At 38.3% G+C, this 15,650-nt stretch overlaps 1 non-coding gene across 1 annotated transcript; it reads right to left on the reverse strand.

Moving 5' to 3' along the window:
* Window positions 1-1,435: 1,435 nt before the first annotated feature.
* LOC115894141 lies at window positions 1,436-1,540 on the reverse strand. The gene has a single exon (XR_004054176.1). It is a non-coding gene; the product is annotated as a U6 spliceosomal RNA (small nuclear RNA).
* Between the last annotated feature and the right edge of the window lie 14,110 nt (window positions 1,541-15,650).

Below are 15,650 nucleotides of genomic sequence, written 5' to 3' on the forward strand. Positions count from 1 at the left end.
TCCATAGGATTATGGTGCAAGATGTAAAAGTGACTTTTGGTAGATTTAAGAGGATAAATCAGTTATATCTTTACTTCCTTGCTAGGGGTTTGTTCAGGTAGGGCTTTGGTTACTCAAAGTGGGGTCGTGGACACATTCACTTTGTGTGTCGTTTAATGTTCACATTTGGCTTATTTGTGCCTATGTTATCTGTAATAGAAACTGGTAAATGCTTAGCCTGTGTGGGGTTGATCTTGGCATTTTAATTAGTGTTCATGATACTTGAGTATTTCTTACCTGCCCGAACTACTATGGTTACATTGTTTTGTCACATAATTGAGTATAAAATAATGACACTTTCTTTTTAGTCCCAGAAATCCTGGATTAAAGGAGTATTTGACAAGAGAGAATGTAGCACAGTCATACCCAGCTCAAAAAATCCTCACAGGTAACATTTTCAATTACATTCTCCTTTTAAAAGCAACACTACCTGGAGGACTGTTTATAGAAACTTAGAAATATGACTTGTTTAGAAGATTTGATTATATCTATAAAATTAGAATTTTAGAAATATGACTTGTTTAGAAGATTTGATTATATCTATAAAATTAGAATTTTAGAAATATGACTTGTTTAGAAGATTTGATTGTATCTATAAAGTTAGAATTTTCAATGTTTATTTCTTTCACTTTATAAAAATAATACATGATTACTGTAGAAAATCTGGGAAGAACAGGGACCTTGTTAATTTGTACCTTACTTTTACTCCAGTGTCTGTGACAGTGCCTGCCACATAGTAGGCTCTTGATAAACATCTGTGTTTTTTTTTTTTTTTTTTCATTTTTTTGAGACGAAGTCTCACTGTTGTCCCCCGGGCTAGAGTGCAATGGCTCAATCGCAGCTCCCTGCAACCTCCACCTCCCGGGTTCAAGCGATTCTCCTGCCTCAGCCTCCTGAGTAGCTGGGATTACAAGTGCCTGCCACCATGCCTGGCTAATTTTTGTATTTTTAGTAGATGGGATTTCACCATGTTAGCCAGGATGGACTTGATCTCCTGACCTTGTGATCCACCCACCTTGGCCTCCCAAAGTGCTGGGATTACAGGCATGAGCCACTGTGCCCAGTGATAAATATCTGTTTAAGGAATTTAATGAGGTATAAAGAAGTTTTTCTCAATGCCGTCACTGTTAATATTGTCGTGGATTTCATTCTACTTGATGCTTCTGTTCCTCTTGATGGGGGGATAGACATTACAGAAATATCTAGTGTTACATCCGTTTCACTGGATTGGAATCAATAATTTACATTTTCTGAATACTGAATATTCCAAATATTGTGAGTGTTTCTTATCCTCAACTAAAGTATCTGTGGAAAATAGTGACTGGTATATTTCGTTACACTGTGCCCAGATTAGACGAACAGGTAATTTCAGTTCCGTTTTCCTTCCATAGACTTTATTTTTATGGAATGCTTTATGAATTTGCATGTCATCCTTGAGCAGGGGCCATGCTAATCTTCTCTGTATCATTCCAGTTTTAGTATGTGTGCTGCCGGTGAGCGCCCATAGTCTTTTGGATTGAGCAGATAATCGGCAGCAAATGGAATAATTTGAGTTTGACTACCGAGTTCTTGACAACGCTTTGGAAGCTCTACTTGTAGAACGAAGGTCAAAAAAGCAACTAGTGAAAGATAGGGGAAGAAAGGGCTATGGAAAATTCCTCTGGGTAATCAGGTCTGTGAAATTAAGATTGACATTGCCCTTGGAAAAATAAATTAAAAGGAAAATAGAAGAGTAATATTTTAAGTAAGGGAACCACTCTATTTTTAGATATTTTTGAGCATTTGTCCTTTTATTCCTTTAAGGTTTAGAACTCATAACTATGTGCTTACGAAGGGTAGCATGGTAAGGTTTTTGAAATTCTAGTTCTTTGGAGATGACTGAAATAGTTTTCCTTGCCTTTGTTAAATATTTACTAGTCCCCCCCTTACTGAATTACCTATGATTTGTAAGTCTTGTGATTGGAAATTCTCATTTTACCTGCTTAAAAAAAGTTTATTGTATGCCGGGATAACCTTGTTTTTCCCCTTCGTCTTTTATGACATCGTGTGGTGGTGACTGGAATGCAAATTGATTCAGGTGGTTCATTTTGTGTCTGTGAATAAAAAAATCATTTTCACAATAATCTTGAATCTCAAAAAAAGTGATGAAATTACTCTTTTACTAGCCCATAGACTGAAGAAGAATATCAATGATTGTTAATTCCACGAATGTTCTAAGGCATGGTATACTTTAGCAAGTGAAAAAACAGTCTCTATATTGTGGGTTTGTAGATAAAAGTTAGTGGATGATTATGGCTATTTCTTCTATGCCAGCCTTTTTCTTAGATTCTAGTAAAATTCTCAGAATTGTAGCTTTTATGCGGTTTTCTTCATTATGGTGCACAAGAAGACAGTGATAATTCAGTTTTTAAAATATCGATAAAAGTTTCTTTCTTTTATTCTTTTTGTAGCTCCCAATAAGAAACAAATGTGATACACTTGATTATAACATCTTTTTCCTTCTCATATTCAATTTACTGTTGAAAGAAAGCTTCTGAGAAAAGGCATTCTGGAAAGACTGGGACAGGAAGAAATAAAAGTCCTGAATATTAGTTTCTGAATAACTTAGAGCGACCCTTATTTTATGAACATTACCTTTTCTTCCATTATTTTAACTAGAATTCCCTGTTAATACTTCCTCATGCACACACACACACACACACACACACACACACATTTTGAGACAAGATCTTGCTGTGTCCCCCATGTTGCAGTGCAGTGGCATGATCTTGGCTTACTGAAGCCTCAACCTCCAGGACTCAAGCAATCCTCCCACCTTAGCCTCCCAAGTAGCTGGGATCACAGGCACACATCAGCACACAGGGCTAATTTTTTGAATTTTTTATAAGAGTCAAGATCTTATTATGTTGCCCAGGCTGGTCTTGGACTCCTGAACTCAAGCAATCCTTCCACCTCAGCCTCCCAAAGTGCTGGGATTACAGGCATAAGCCACTGTGCCTGGCCCAAAAATATAATTGATGACCACAGTGCTAACCCCTAAATCCATAAGGTTCTTCTGAATCATAAAAAAGAAAGATTAATAAAGGATAATTTATCATTATACCAAATGTCCCTTATTTGATAGTGCTTTATGGTTTTAAAGTGGTTTACATATATATATTGTCTTGATTCTCAAGAAATCTGTGTTATCTTCATAGTTTAATAATAATAATAGCTACCATTATTGTACACACTGTCTACTAGGTACCATAAGACACATTGCATATTACTATCTGAGATTTAAATTGAGGTATTTTGGTTCTAAACTGAATGTTGTATTAATTAGATCATAGTTGCTGCAGTAATTACATGTGGTAAATGCCATAATGGAATATTTGGAACATGATATATGAATTTCAGCAAACCTGAAATTCACCTGAAATTTGCATTTGCTAAAATGCAAATCACCATATTAGCCAGGATGGTCTCCATCTTTCATCCAGGAAGATCGAGACCATCCTGGCTAACATGGTGAAACCCCATCTCTACTGAAAATACAAAAAATTAGCTGGGCGTGGTGGCGGGCGCCTATAGTCCCAGCTGGTCGGGAGGCTGAGACAGGAGAATGGCTTGAACTCGGGAGCTTGCAGTAAGCCGAGATCGTGCCACTGCACTCCAGAGGGAGACTCCGTCTCAAAAAAGAAAGAAAGAAAGAAAGAAAGTGGTGAAAACCACAATTACTGTTGCACGAATCTAATAAAATGCAAAGCAAAATAAGGATATAATAAAAAGAAAAGACTTCATTTATTCTCCCTAGCTCCTACTGTATTCTTTAGAAACTCTGCTTGTCAATGTCCTCCAAAACCTCAACCCCACAACCTTCAGAGACAACTAAATGTGAAAATACTGGAAAAGCATCCACTTTTATACCTCTCAGAAATTAAAAATGGTTACAAACTAGTCATTTTTGCACCTAGCTGAGACTAGTTTTATTTTTTTTGATAGGGAGAGCCAAATGTCCTAATACAAGTTACTGAGCAGTCTCCCCTAGTCTCATTCATTTCTGGTGCTGTCTGTGTTATATACCACATTTCCGTCTGTCTGTGGCTTTGTTTCTGAGCTTTCTTTTCAGTACTTTTGATCTACTTTTACACTTGTCAAATGCCACTCTGTTTCATTATTATAATCTTGTAATATATGTCTTGATATCTGATAGGGCAAGTTTCCTATCCTTTATTTATCTTTCTAAAAATTGTTTTTACTTTTCAAAAGACTTTTATGCATTTATACAAATTTTATTTTATTGAAAGAAAATTTTAACCAAGTGTGGTGGGCACATGCCTGTAGTCCTAGCTACTCAGGAGATTGAGGATGGGGGATAGCTTGAGCCAAGGAGTTCACATTCAGCCTGGGCAACACAGCAAGACCCTGTCTCAAAAAGAAAAAGAAAACATTTTATTTAAAATAGTATGTTTTAAAAAGCAGTTCCACTACATTGCAATACTATCTTTAAAAAAAAAAAATTCTAATTTTTAAAGGCAAGGTCTTGCTGTGTTTCCTAGGCTGAAGTGCAGTGGTGCAATCATAGCTCATTGCAACCTCAAACTCTTGGACTCAAGTGATCCCCACTCCTCAGCCTCCTGAGTAGCTGCCTAACTCCTGGCATGTACCACTGTGCCTGGCTGATGTTTTTTGTTTTTTATAGAGATGGGTTCTTGCTATGTTGTCCAGGCTATTCTAGAACTCCTGGCCTTGAGCAATCCTCCTGCCTCAGCCTCCCAAAGTGCTGGGATCCACTGCACCTGGACTATATTGCAATACTTTAAAATAATCCTAAATCTCTTTGTCAATAAGTGATTGTATAATATATATATATTTTGTTTGTTTGTTTGTTTTTGGATTTTTTTTTTGAGACAGAGTCTAGCTCTGTCGCCCAAGCTGGAGCGCAGTGGTACAATCTTGGCTCATACAACCTCTGCCTCCTAGGTTCAAGCAATTCTCGTGCCTCAGCCTCCCGAGTAGCTGGGATTACAGGTGCATGCCACCACGCCTGGCTAATTTTTTGTATTTTTAGCAGAGACAGGGTTTCACCATGTTGGCCAGGGTGATCTCGAACTCCTGACCTCAAGTGGGCTGCCCTCCTTGGCCTCCCAAAGTGCTGGGATTATAGGCGTGAGCCACCGTGCCCGGCTGATATAATATACATTTTAGAATCACCTTGTCATGTTCCCTGAAAAATATTTTGAGATTTTGATTTTTTTTCTTTCTTTTTAAATTTTATGTTTTGTTCTTAACATGGCTTTGAAATGCTCTGAGTGATGGGTATTTTACTGAATTTATAAAACAATTTGAGAGGGAATTAACTTTTTTGTTTTTACCCCCCTCCTGGAATTGACATTTATATAAAGTGAACTTTTAGTACTTGTTGGTGATATGTTCTTTGAGACTTCAAAAGTTGTAATTAAAGGGACAAACATAAATACATATTTTTTAATTTTGGAGATCTGTTTCTTCTATGGGACCTTGCTATAATTTAATGAACTGGGGGAAAAAAAGAATAAAATGTCAACTCAAATCAAATAGATAATTAGAATAGAAATATACTTAATCTGAAAGTTGGTTTGCACTAAAGAACTGCCTTATAAAAGCATAATGAGTTATTTCTCCAGATGTGGTTACCTAAATTTATGTTCTGCGGAGAAAAAGCCAGGCAGATGAATCATTATTTGTCTTGTGTTTGAATAGATGCTGCTTCATTTTGAAGGGTGACCCTTGTCCCAAAAGATGGTCAGATGACACCATTCTAACTAGTAGATCCTGATTATGTATATGCTGTCCTTTATGATTACTGTGCCTCCCTTTACATTAAGAACCTTTCCATATGGAACCCCAATATTCTTACTTTGACTTTTTGTTTTGTTTTGTTTTGTTTTGTTTTGTTTTTTGAGACGAAGTTTCACTCTTGTTACCCAGGCTGAAGTACAATGGTGCAATCTCTGCTCACGGCAACCTCTGCCTCCTAGATTCAAGCAATTCTTCTTCCTCCCCTCCCAAGAAGCTGGCATTACAGGCACATGCCACCACACCTGGATTATTTTTGTATTTTTAGTGGAGACAGGGTTTTACCATGTTGGCCAGGCTGGTCTCGAACTCCTGACCTCATGTGATCCACCCACATCAGCCTCCCAAAGTGGTGAGGTTACAGGCGTGAGCCACCACGCCTGGCCTTACACTGGTTTTTGCATATACTGAAGTTTTCATCACCTGTGCTTGTTCTGGTTATCTTTTTTTTTGACACGGAGTCTCCCTCTGTCGCCCAGGCTGGAGGGCAGTGGCCCAATCTCGCCTCACTATAACTTCCGCCTCCCAGGTTCAAGTGATTCTCATGCTTCAGTCCTTCTGAGTAACTGGGATTACAGGCACATGCCACCACGCCCAGCTGATTTTTGTATTTTTAGTAGAGATGGGGTTTCACCATGTTGTCCAGGCTGGTCTAGAATGCCTGACCTCAAGTGATCCGCCTGCCTTGGCCTCCTAAAGTGCTGGCATTACAGGTGTGAGCCACTGCGCCCAGCCCTGTTCTAGTTCTCTGAAGAGACTGTAAGTTGTAGACACTTCTGTTTCCCCTGTAACTTCTCACCATGTGCTACCTGACATGCTGCTCAGTACAGTAGCTGCACAATAAGTATCCTAAGCCCACTGATCAGCTCTTTCAGAGCAGGGTCCTGCTCAGTGAGCATTGCTACATGTTCTCAGTTACACAATGAAAGGAAAGGAAAGGCATTAGAGACCACGTTGTCCAACCAATGCTTACATTACTGCAGTTGAAGAAATAGAGGCTTTGGGAGAGTAGGGATTTGCATGGCGTTGGCCATTTCCTGGTCCAGTGCTTTTGCTCCAGGACACATCGCTTCCTAGATGCTTCCTGTTTATGGTCTAGCTGCCTACGCTTCAGCTCTTGTTTTTGGGTACCCCTGCTTGTCAGGTACAACCTACTGTTCTATATATAACCAGGATTTTAGTCATCTAGAGCTGCCATAACAAAATACCACAAACTAGATGGTTTAAACAACAGAAATGAATTTTTCACAGTTCTAGAGGTCGGAAATCCAAGACCAGGTTGTTTGCAGGGTTGGTTTCTCTTGTGGTCTCTCCTTGGCTTGCAGATGGCCACCTTCTTACTGTGTCTTCAGATAGTTTTTCTCTGTGTGCACACATCCTTGGGATCTCTCCCTCTTCTAAGGACATCATTTCTATCAAATTAGTCCTCCACCTTTATGACTTAATTTAACTTAACTTTTTTTTTTTTTTTTTTTGAGACGAAGTTTCACTCTTATTGCCCAGGCTGGAGTGCAATGGTGCGATCTCAGTTCACTGCAACCTCCACCTCCTGGGTTCAAGCGATTCTCCTGTGTTAGCCTCCCGAGTAGCTGGGATTACAGGCACCTGCCACCACACCTGGCTAATTTTTTGTATTTTTAGTAGAGATGAGGTTTCACCATGTTGGCCAGGCTGATCTAAAACTCCTGACCTCAGGTGATCTGCCCCCCTGGGCCTCCCAAAGTGCTGGGATGAAAGGCGTGAGACACCGCGCCCTGCTGAATTTAACTTAATTTAACTTTAAGGAGGTAATTAATACAGTCACATTGGGGTCAGGGCTTCAGCATATGAATTTTTTGGAACACGATTCAGTCCATAACAGCTAGCTACATTTCTCCACCTTGTACTCAAATATATTTGTCTCTGTCGTCTCTTTGGAACAGTTTGGAAATTGAGCTCTGGCCCTGTCTAGATTTCTTTACGTTTTTTTCTTCTCACTGGATATATTTGTTATCAGATAAGCAGATATATAGAAGTTAAATATAACATTTGCTAATGTATACTGCACCTTACGTAGTTTATGCAATTAATTGTGCATCAGAATATAGACACTGAAATTTAGAATGAAAAGCTGTCAAGAAGAATATTGACTCAGGTGAGGCATTGCAGGCATTGCCATCTAGCTGGAGGCAGGGACAGTTGGGGAAAACTGTGGACCAGGATGCGATTTTTAATTAAAGAAGGTTTAGAAATTTGAAAGGAGTAGTCCTCCATTTTTCTCCCATTTTACTTTCCATTGTTTCAGTTTCTCATGGGCCAAAAATATTAAATAGAAAATCCCAAAATAAAACTATTTATAGTTTTAAAATTGTGTGCCATTCTGAGTGGCCTGATAAAATCTCTTGCCATTTGCTTTGTCTAGCCTAGGACATGAATCATTCCTTTATCTGGCCTAGCCATGCTACAGACGCTCCCCACCTGTTAGTGGCTTAGTAGCTGTCAGGGTTATCAGGTTGACTATCTTGGTGTTGCAGTACTTGGATCCAAGTCACCCTTCATAATGGCTCCAAAGTGCAAGAGTAGTGATGCAGGCAATTTGGATGTGCCAAAGAGCCATAAAGTGCTTTCTTTAAGTGAAAAGGTGAAAGTTCTCAGCTTAATAAGGTAAGAATAAAAGTTAGCTGAAGTTGCTAATATCTGTGGTATGAACCCATCTTCTATCCATGAAATTGTGAAGAAGGAAAAAGAAATTCATGCTAGTTTTACTGCTGGACCTTCAGTTGCAAAATTATGGCCACAGGGCCATAATTTTGATAAGTGCTTAGTTAAAATGAAACAGTTGTTGCATTTGTGGGTGGAAGACGTGAACAGAAACTTGTTCTGATTGACAGCAATTAGGTTTGGTACTGTCTGAGGTTTTGGGCACCCACTGGAGGTCTTGGAACATATGCCCTGAAGATAAGGGGGAACTACTACTACGTATATATTATTTCTTGAGACTGGCTTCATAACTGCATTATTTATTTATTTTTCAGAATTCCTGAGTGTAGGCTTCATAACTTTAATCAGAGACACAAAGTTATTTATGGCCCTTAAAATCAAGAATGACAATGGTTTAGAGTATACTTTGTCTTTGACTACATAGATATATGACTATATATATTATATATATTTAAAGCCAGTCAAATTTAGCAGTGGGGGATTGTACACCAACTTTAGTGACACTAATGTTAGTAAGTTCTGATAATCTACTACCATCAGACCAGCCTGCCTTTGACAATATTGAATGCAAATTAACATCTTAAAATAATGATTAAAAATCCCAGCACTTTGAGAGACCGAGGCAGAAGGATTGCTGGACCCCAGGAGTTCAACGCCAGCTTGGGCAACATGGCAGAACCCCAAATTAGCCAGATGTGATAGTCCGTGCCTGTAATTCCAGCTGCACGGGATGCTGAGGTGGAAGGATTAATTGAGCACGGGAAGTCGAGCCTGCAGTGAGCCATGGTCACACCACTGCACTCCAGCCTGGGTGACAGAGTAAGAACTTATCTCAAACTAAAAAGTAAAAATTTTAAAAAGTGAGAATGTTAAAGCTAATAATAATTTTAAAAAATTTTTTTACAAAAGAAATATGTCCTTGCTAATACTTGACATTGTCAGCCATTTTTGGTTAAAACTTGATGATGGGTACATAATAGCATCTAATTGTGAATAGACCATTGTTAGCTTGCAGAACACCTCATCTGTATACTCAAGGTAGGAAAGGAATAATGTCATGGTGAATTAGTGCATGGAGCCATGTGTGGTTTGTAGACTCATAGGATTGATGACTAGGCTTTTTGGAACTTGTAAACAAACCCAGGTCTGAAGATTTTAATAGATGAAGATAACTTCTTAAAAGTGTGCATTTTAGAAAAATATTGTAAAATAGCCGGGCGTGGTGGCTCATGACTGTAATCCCAGCACTTTGGAAGGTCAAAGTGCGTGGATCACCCGAGGTCAACAGTTCAAGACCAGCCTGGGCAACATGGTGAAACCCCCGTCTCTACTAAAAATGCAAAAAAGTTGTCTGGGCATGGTGACACACCCCTGTAAACCAAGCTACTTGGGAGGCTGAGGCAGGAGAATTGCTTGAATCCAGGAGGTGGAGGGGGCAGTGAGCAGAGATTGTGCGTGCCACTGCACTCCAGCCTGGGCAACAGAGCGGGACTCTGTCTCAAAAAAAAAAAAAAAAAAAAAATTCAATAAGAAAAATGTTTTCAGTTTTTAAAGTTCCTGCTATACCTATCTAATTCTCATTTAAAAATTGGTCACTGAAGTTCATACCAGAAAATAATGTAATTGTTTTAAATGAGAATTAGATAGGTATAGCAAGAACTTTAAAATAATATAATAGGGCCCTTCTTGCAAAGGAGGCACATAAATTTAGAAATAATGAATTTCGCTTTAAGAAGAGAATGAGCTTTAATTATAGGGAAAAAAAAGAAGCAAACAATTTGCCCCTTAAATGTCTATTCATATACTGGGCCATAAATTGACTTGTTTGTATTGACAAGAAATCTAAAGAAAACAGAAATTTAATATCCAGGCAGCTAAGCAGAATCAACTTATCTGTTGATTGATTAATCAAGGTGAGGTGAAAGTCACAGTAGGAACTGTACTCAATTATTTATAATAAATGACAAATTTTCTCTGCTTCTCGATATTCATTTTGAAGAGATAAGAACTCTCTTGATGTCAAACTGATTTCCTAGAGAGGCTCTTTTTATTTATTTTTTACGTAAATTTTTTTTAAATCATCCATCCCAAAATGTCAGAGAGGTTCTTTTTACTCATCTAAATTATAAGTCTTTCCCTCTATATTTGTATTTTTGTTAGTTTTATTCAACGCGTTGTAGATCATGCATAAAATGATAAATTATTTTTACTTTTCGTTTTGTTTGAGACAGATTCTGACTTTGTTGCCCAGGCTGGAGTGCAGTGATGTAATCTCAGGTCACTGCAGCCTCTGCCTCCCAGGCTCAAGTGATTTTCCTGCTTCCCTAGTAGGTGAGATTACAGACTTGTGCCACCATGCGGGGCTAATTTTTATATTTTTTGTAGAGACAGGGTTTTGCTGTGTTGCCCAGGCTAGTCATGAACTCTTGGCCTCAAGCGATCCTCCCACCTTGCCCTCCCAACATGGAATTACAGGCATGAGCCACTACACTTGGCCTGTTTATCTTTTTGTGATTGACTTCTTTTAATTAGCATAATGTCTTCAAGGTGTTTCCATGTTATAGCATGTGTCAGTATTTTCTTCTTTTTTAAGGCTGAATCGTATACCGTGGTATTTATATACCACATTTTGTTTGTCCACTGCTCCACTGATAGACATTTGTGTTGCTTCCACTTTGTGGATATTCAGAATAATGCTGCTATGAACATGAGCATGCAAGAGATTTTTAGTACAGGCATATACCTCATGTGTGTTACTTCATTGTGTTTTACTGATATTGCATTTTGTACAATGTGGAGGTTTGTGGGAACCTTGCATTGAGCAAGTCTATCAGTGCCATTTTTCCAATGGCACATGCTAATTTCTTGTCTCTGCATCACATTTTAATAATTCTTGCAATATTTCAAACTTTTTCATCTTATCATTATTGTATCTGTTATGACAATCTTTAATCGGTGATCTTTGATGTCACTATTATAATTGTTTTGGAGTGTCATGAACTGCACCCATATAAGATGGGGCAAACAATTAGATAAATGTTATATATGTTCTGACTGTTCCACTGACCGATCCTGTCTCTTTCCCTCTCCTTGCGCCTCCCTCTACCTTGAGATGCCACAATGTTGAAATTAGGCCAATTAATAATCCTATAATGGCCACTTAATGAAACAAAATGAAATAAAGAGTCTCACATATCTCAGTTTAAATCAAAAGCTAGAAATAATTAAGCTTAGTGAGGAAGGCATGTTGAAAGCTGAGATAGGCTGAAAGCTAGACCTTTTATGCCAAACAATTAGCCAAGTTGTGAATGCAAAGCAAAGGTGCTTGATGGAAACTATAAGTGTTACTCCAGTGAACGCACAGTTGATAAGAAAAGAAGCAGCTTTATTGCTGATATGAAGAAAATTTGAGTGGTCTGGATAGAAGATCAAACCAGCCACACCATTCCCCTAAATGAAAGACTAATCCAGAGCAAGGTCCTAACTCTTTTCAATTCTGTCAAATCTGAGAGAGGTGAGAAAGCTTCAGAAGAAAAGTTTGAACCTAGCAGATGTTGGTTCATGAGGTTTAAAGAAAAAAGCAGTCTCCGTAATATAAAAGTTCAGGGTGAAGCAATAAATGCTAACACAGGAGCTGCAGCAAGTTATTTAGAGGATCTAGCTAAGATTGTTGATGAGGTACCTAGGCTAAACAAAGATGTTCAATGTAGACAAACAGCCTTATGTTGGAAGAAGATGCCATCTAAGACTTTCATAGCTAGAGAGAAGTCAATGCCTGGCTTCAAAGCTTCAAAGGACAGGCTGACTCTCTTGTTAGGAGACAATTGGAGGTTTGTAGGAACCTTGGATCGAGCAAGTCTATCAGCACCAGTGCTGGTGACTTTGTGTTAAAGCCAGCCCTCATTTACCATGCCAAAATTTTAGGTCCCTTAATGATTACGCTGAATTTACTCTACTTGTGCTCTATAAATGGAACAACAAAGCCTGATTGTCAGTACATTTGTTTTTAGTATGGTTTACTGAATATTTTAAGCCCACTGTTGAGATCTACTGCTTTAAAAAAAAGATTCCTTTAAATATACTTCTGCTCATTGACCACACACCTGGTTACCCAAGAGCTCTTACGGAAATATTACAAGGAGATGAATGTTGTTTTCATGCCTGCTAACACAACATCCATTCTGCAGCCCATGGATCAAGAAATAATTTTGAATTTCAACTCTTATTATTTAAGAAATATATTTTGTATGGCTTTAGCTGCTATAGATAGTGATTCCTCTGATGGATCCGGACAAAGTAAATTGAAAACCTTCTGGAAAGGATTCACCATTCTAGATGCCATTAAGAACATTCGTGATTCATAGGAGGAGGTCAAAATGCAACATTAATGAGAGTTTTGGAGAAGTTGATCCCAGCTTTCATGGATGACTTTGAGAGGTTCAAGACTTCAGTGGAGGAAGTCACTGTAGAAGGTGCTGGAAATAGCAAGACATCTAGGATCAAAACTGGAGCTTGAGGGGTGTGACTGAATCTCATTAAAAAACTTGATTAGATGAGGAGTTGCTTCTTATGGATGAACAAAGAAAATGATTCATTGAAATGGAACCTACTGATGAAGATTGACCATTGTAGAAATGACAGCAAAAGATTTAGAATATGACGTAAACCTAATTGATAAAACAGTGGCAGAGTTTGAGAGGATTGCCCCGGTTTTGAAGTAAGTTCTACTGTGGGCAAAATGCTATCAAACAGCATCACATGCTACAGAGAAATCTTTTGTGAAAGGAAGAGTCAATCAATGTGGCAAACTTCATTGTTGTCTTATTTTAAGACATAGTGCCCCAGCCACCTTAACCTTCAGCAACCACCATTCTGATCAGTTAGCAACTACCAACATTGAGACAAGATCCTTCACCAGCACATAGATTACAACTCACTGAAGGCTCAGATGGTTGGTAGCATTTTTTAGAAATAAATTATTTTAATTAAGGTATGTACGTTGTTTTTTAGACATAATGCTACTGAACACTTAATAGACTACAGTGTAGTGTCAGCATAACTTCTATATGCACTGGGAAACCAAACTATTTGTGTGACCAGTTTTATTGCCATATTTACTTTATTGCAGTGGACTGGAACCAAACTTTTAATATCTCCAAAGTATTCCTGCGTTTAAAAAAAATATTCCCCAAATTATCCTAATGTGCAGCCAAGGGAGAGGCCCACTAATAGTGTTTCTAAACTTAGAAGACAGTCCTATGTTAGAAATCTAATATAAACCTTAATGTGAAGTTTTAAGAAATACCATATGGCATCTATACATTGCTTTAGAAAAAGATAGAAACATTGCATCTATTTTCTATTTTGAAATTGAGTTTTTTTTGGTCTTGAATTTAAGGTGTTACTGTGGCCGACTGATTGGAGACCATACTGGGATAGATTATTCCTGGACCATCTCAGCTGCCAAGGGTAAAGAAAGTGAACAATGGTCTGTTGAAAAGCACACAATGAAAAGTCCAACAGATACTTTTGGCACGATTAATTTCCAAGATGGAGAGCACACCTCCCATGCCAAGGTTTGCTAATAACCCAAATTGTTTTGCTGGTTTCTTTTTTTTGAGACGGAGTTTTGCTTTTGTCGCCCAGGCTGGAGTGCAATGGCGGGATCTCAGCTCACTGCAACCTCTGCCTCCTGGGTTCAAGCGATTCTCCTGCCTCAGCCTCCCAAGTAGCTGGGACTACAGGCGCCCACCACCATGCCTGGCTAATTTTGTATTTTTAGTAGAGATGGGGTTTCTACTAACAGGTTTCTGCCTGTTTGAAGTATTTCTGCCTTCACATTTTTCAATAACTGCACCATTCCTGATGTTCAGAAATTTTAATATTTTAATTTTGGAATAAAGGAATTATGTATCAAGAAGTTCACGCTGGGCACGTTGGCTCATGCCTGTAATCCCAGAACTCTGGGAGGCCAAGGCAGGTGGATCACCTGACGTCAGGAGTTTGAGACCAGCCTGGCCAACATGGCGAAACCCTGTCTCTACTAAAAAATACAAAATTTCGCTGGGTGTGGTGGCACGGGCCTGTAATCCCAACTACTCAGGAGGCTGAGGCTGGAGAATCACTTGAACCTGGGAGGCGGATGTTGCAGTGAGCCAAGATTGCACCCCTGCACTCCAGCCTGGGTGACAGAATGAGACTTCTTCTCAAAAGTAAAAAAAAAAAAAAAAGAAGTTCAAAGATGAATCGGAAATTGTTTTAATTTACTGTCACGTTCTGGAGGATCATGTGTTAATTCCTATTTGCATGTGTGGAGATCTTTGCCTGTGGTTATTTTTGTTTCATAATTCATGGTTTCTTATTGTCCTTACTTCTTCCTATAAATCTGACTTATTCTTGCTGTTGGTTCACATAAGTTCGAGGGAGGCAAATTCATCTCAGTGTCATTTGAATGATCTGCATTTGCGGGAAGAAGGAAGCCAGCCATGCAATACAATCTTAGGTAAAATAAAAAATGATTCTGGGGCTACCTGCTGGCTTTGATTTTCCTCATCTTTTCTTTTGCTTACATTGACTATTAAAGAGATGACTATTTTGTGAAAAGTATTTCGGAACGAGAGTGTTTTCAGAGGAATAATGGTTAAAAGGTAAAATTTACAATTTTAAGGGAATGATCAGAAGGTAAAATTTACAATAAATTAAGTGTCCATGCTCTTGAATTTTAATTTAAATAATGCAAATATGTGAAATGGTTAAGTAAGTAAATGGAAAGCCATAGCATTTATGAAAAATCCCATTTCACCTATTTGTTATAGCTTCTGATGAAAAGGTTTGCTGACATAGTGATTTTGGCCAATTGTTTGAAGTCTTTCTTTCTTTCTTTCTTTCTTTCTTTCTTTCTTCTCTATTCTCTTATTTCTTTTTTTTTTCTTTCTTTCTTTCTTCTTTCTTATTTTTTTTATTTTCTTTTCGTTCGTTCTGCCTTTCTTCTTTCTTCTCTTTCGTTTTCTCTTTTCTTTCTTTCTTTTTTCTTTCTTTTCTTTCGTTCCTTTTGCTTTTCCCTTTCTTTATTTTTCTTCTTGCTTTCTTTC

This window comes from Rhinopithecus roxellana, chromosome 16 (assembly GCF_007565055.1).
Source record: "Rhinopithecus roxellana isolate Shanxi Qingling chromosome 16, ASM756505v1, whole genome shotgun sequence".
Lineage (NCBI taxonomy): Eukaryota > Metazoa > Chordata > Mammalia > Primates > Cercopithecidae > Rhinopithecus > Rhinopithecus roxellana.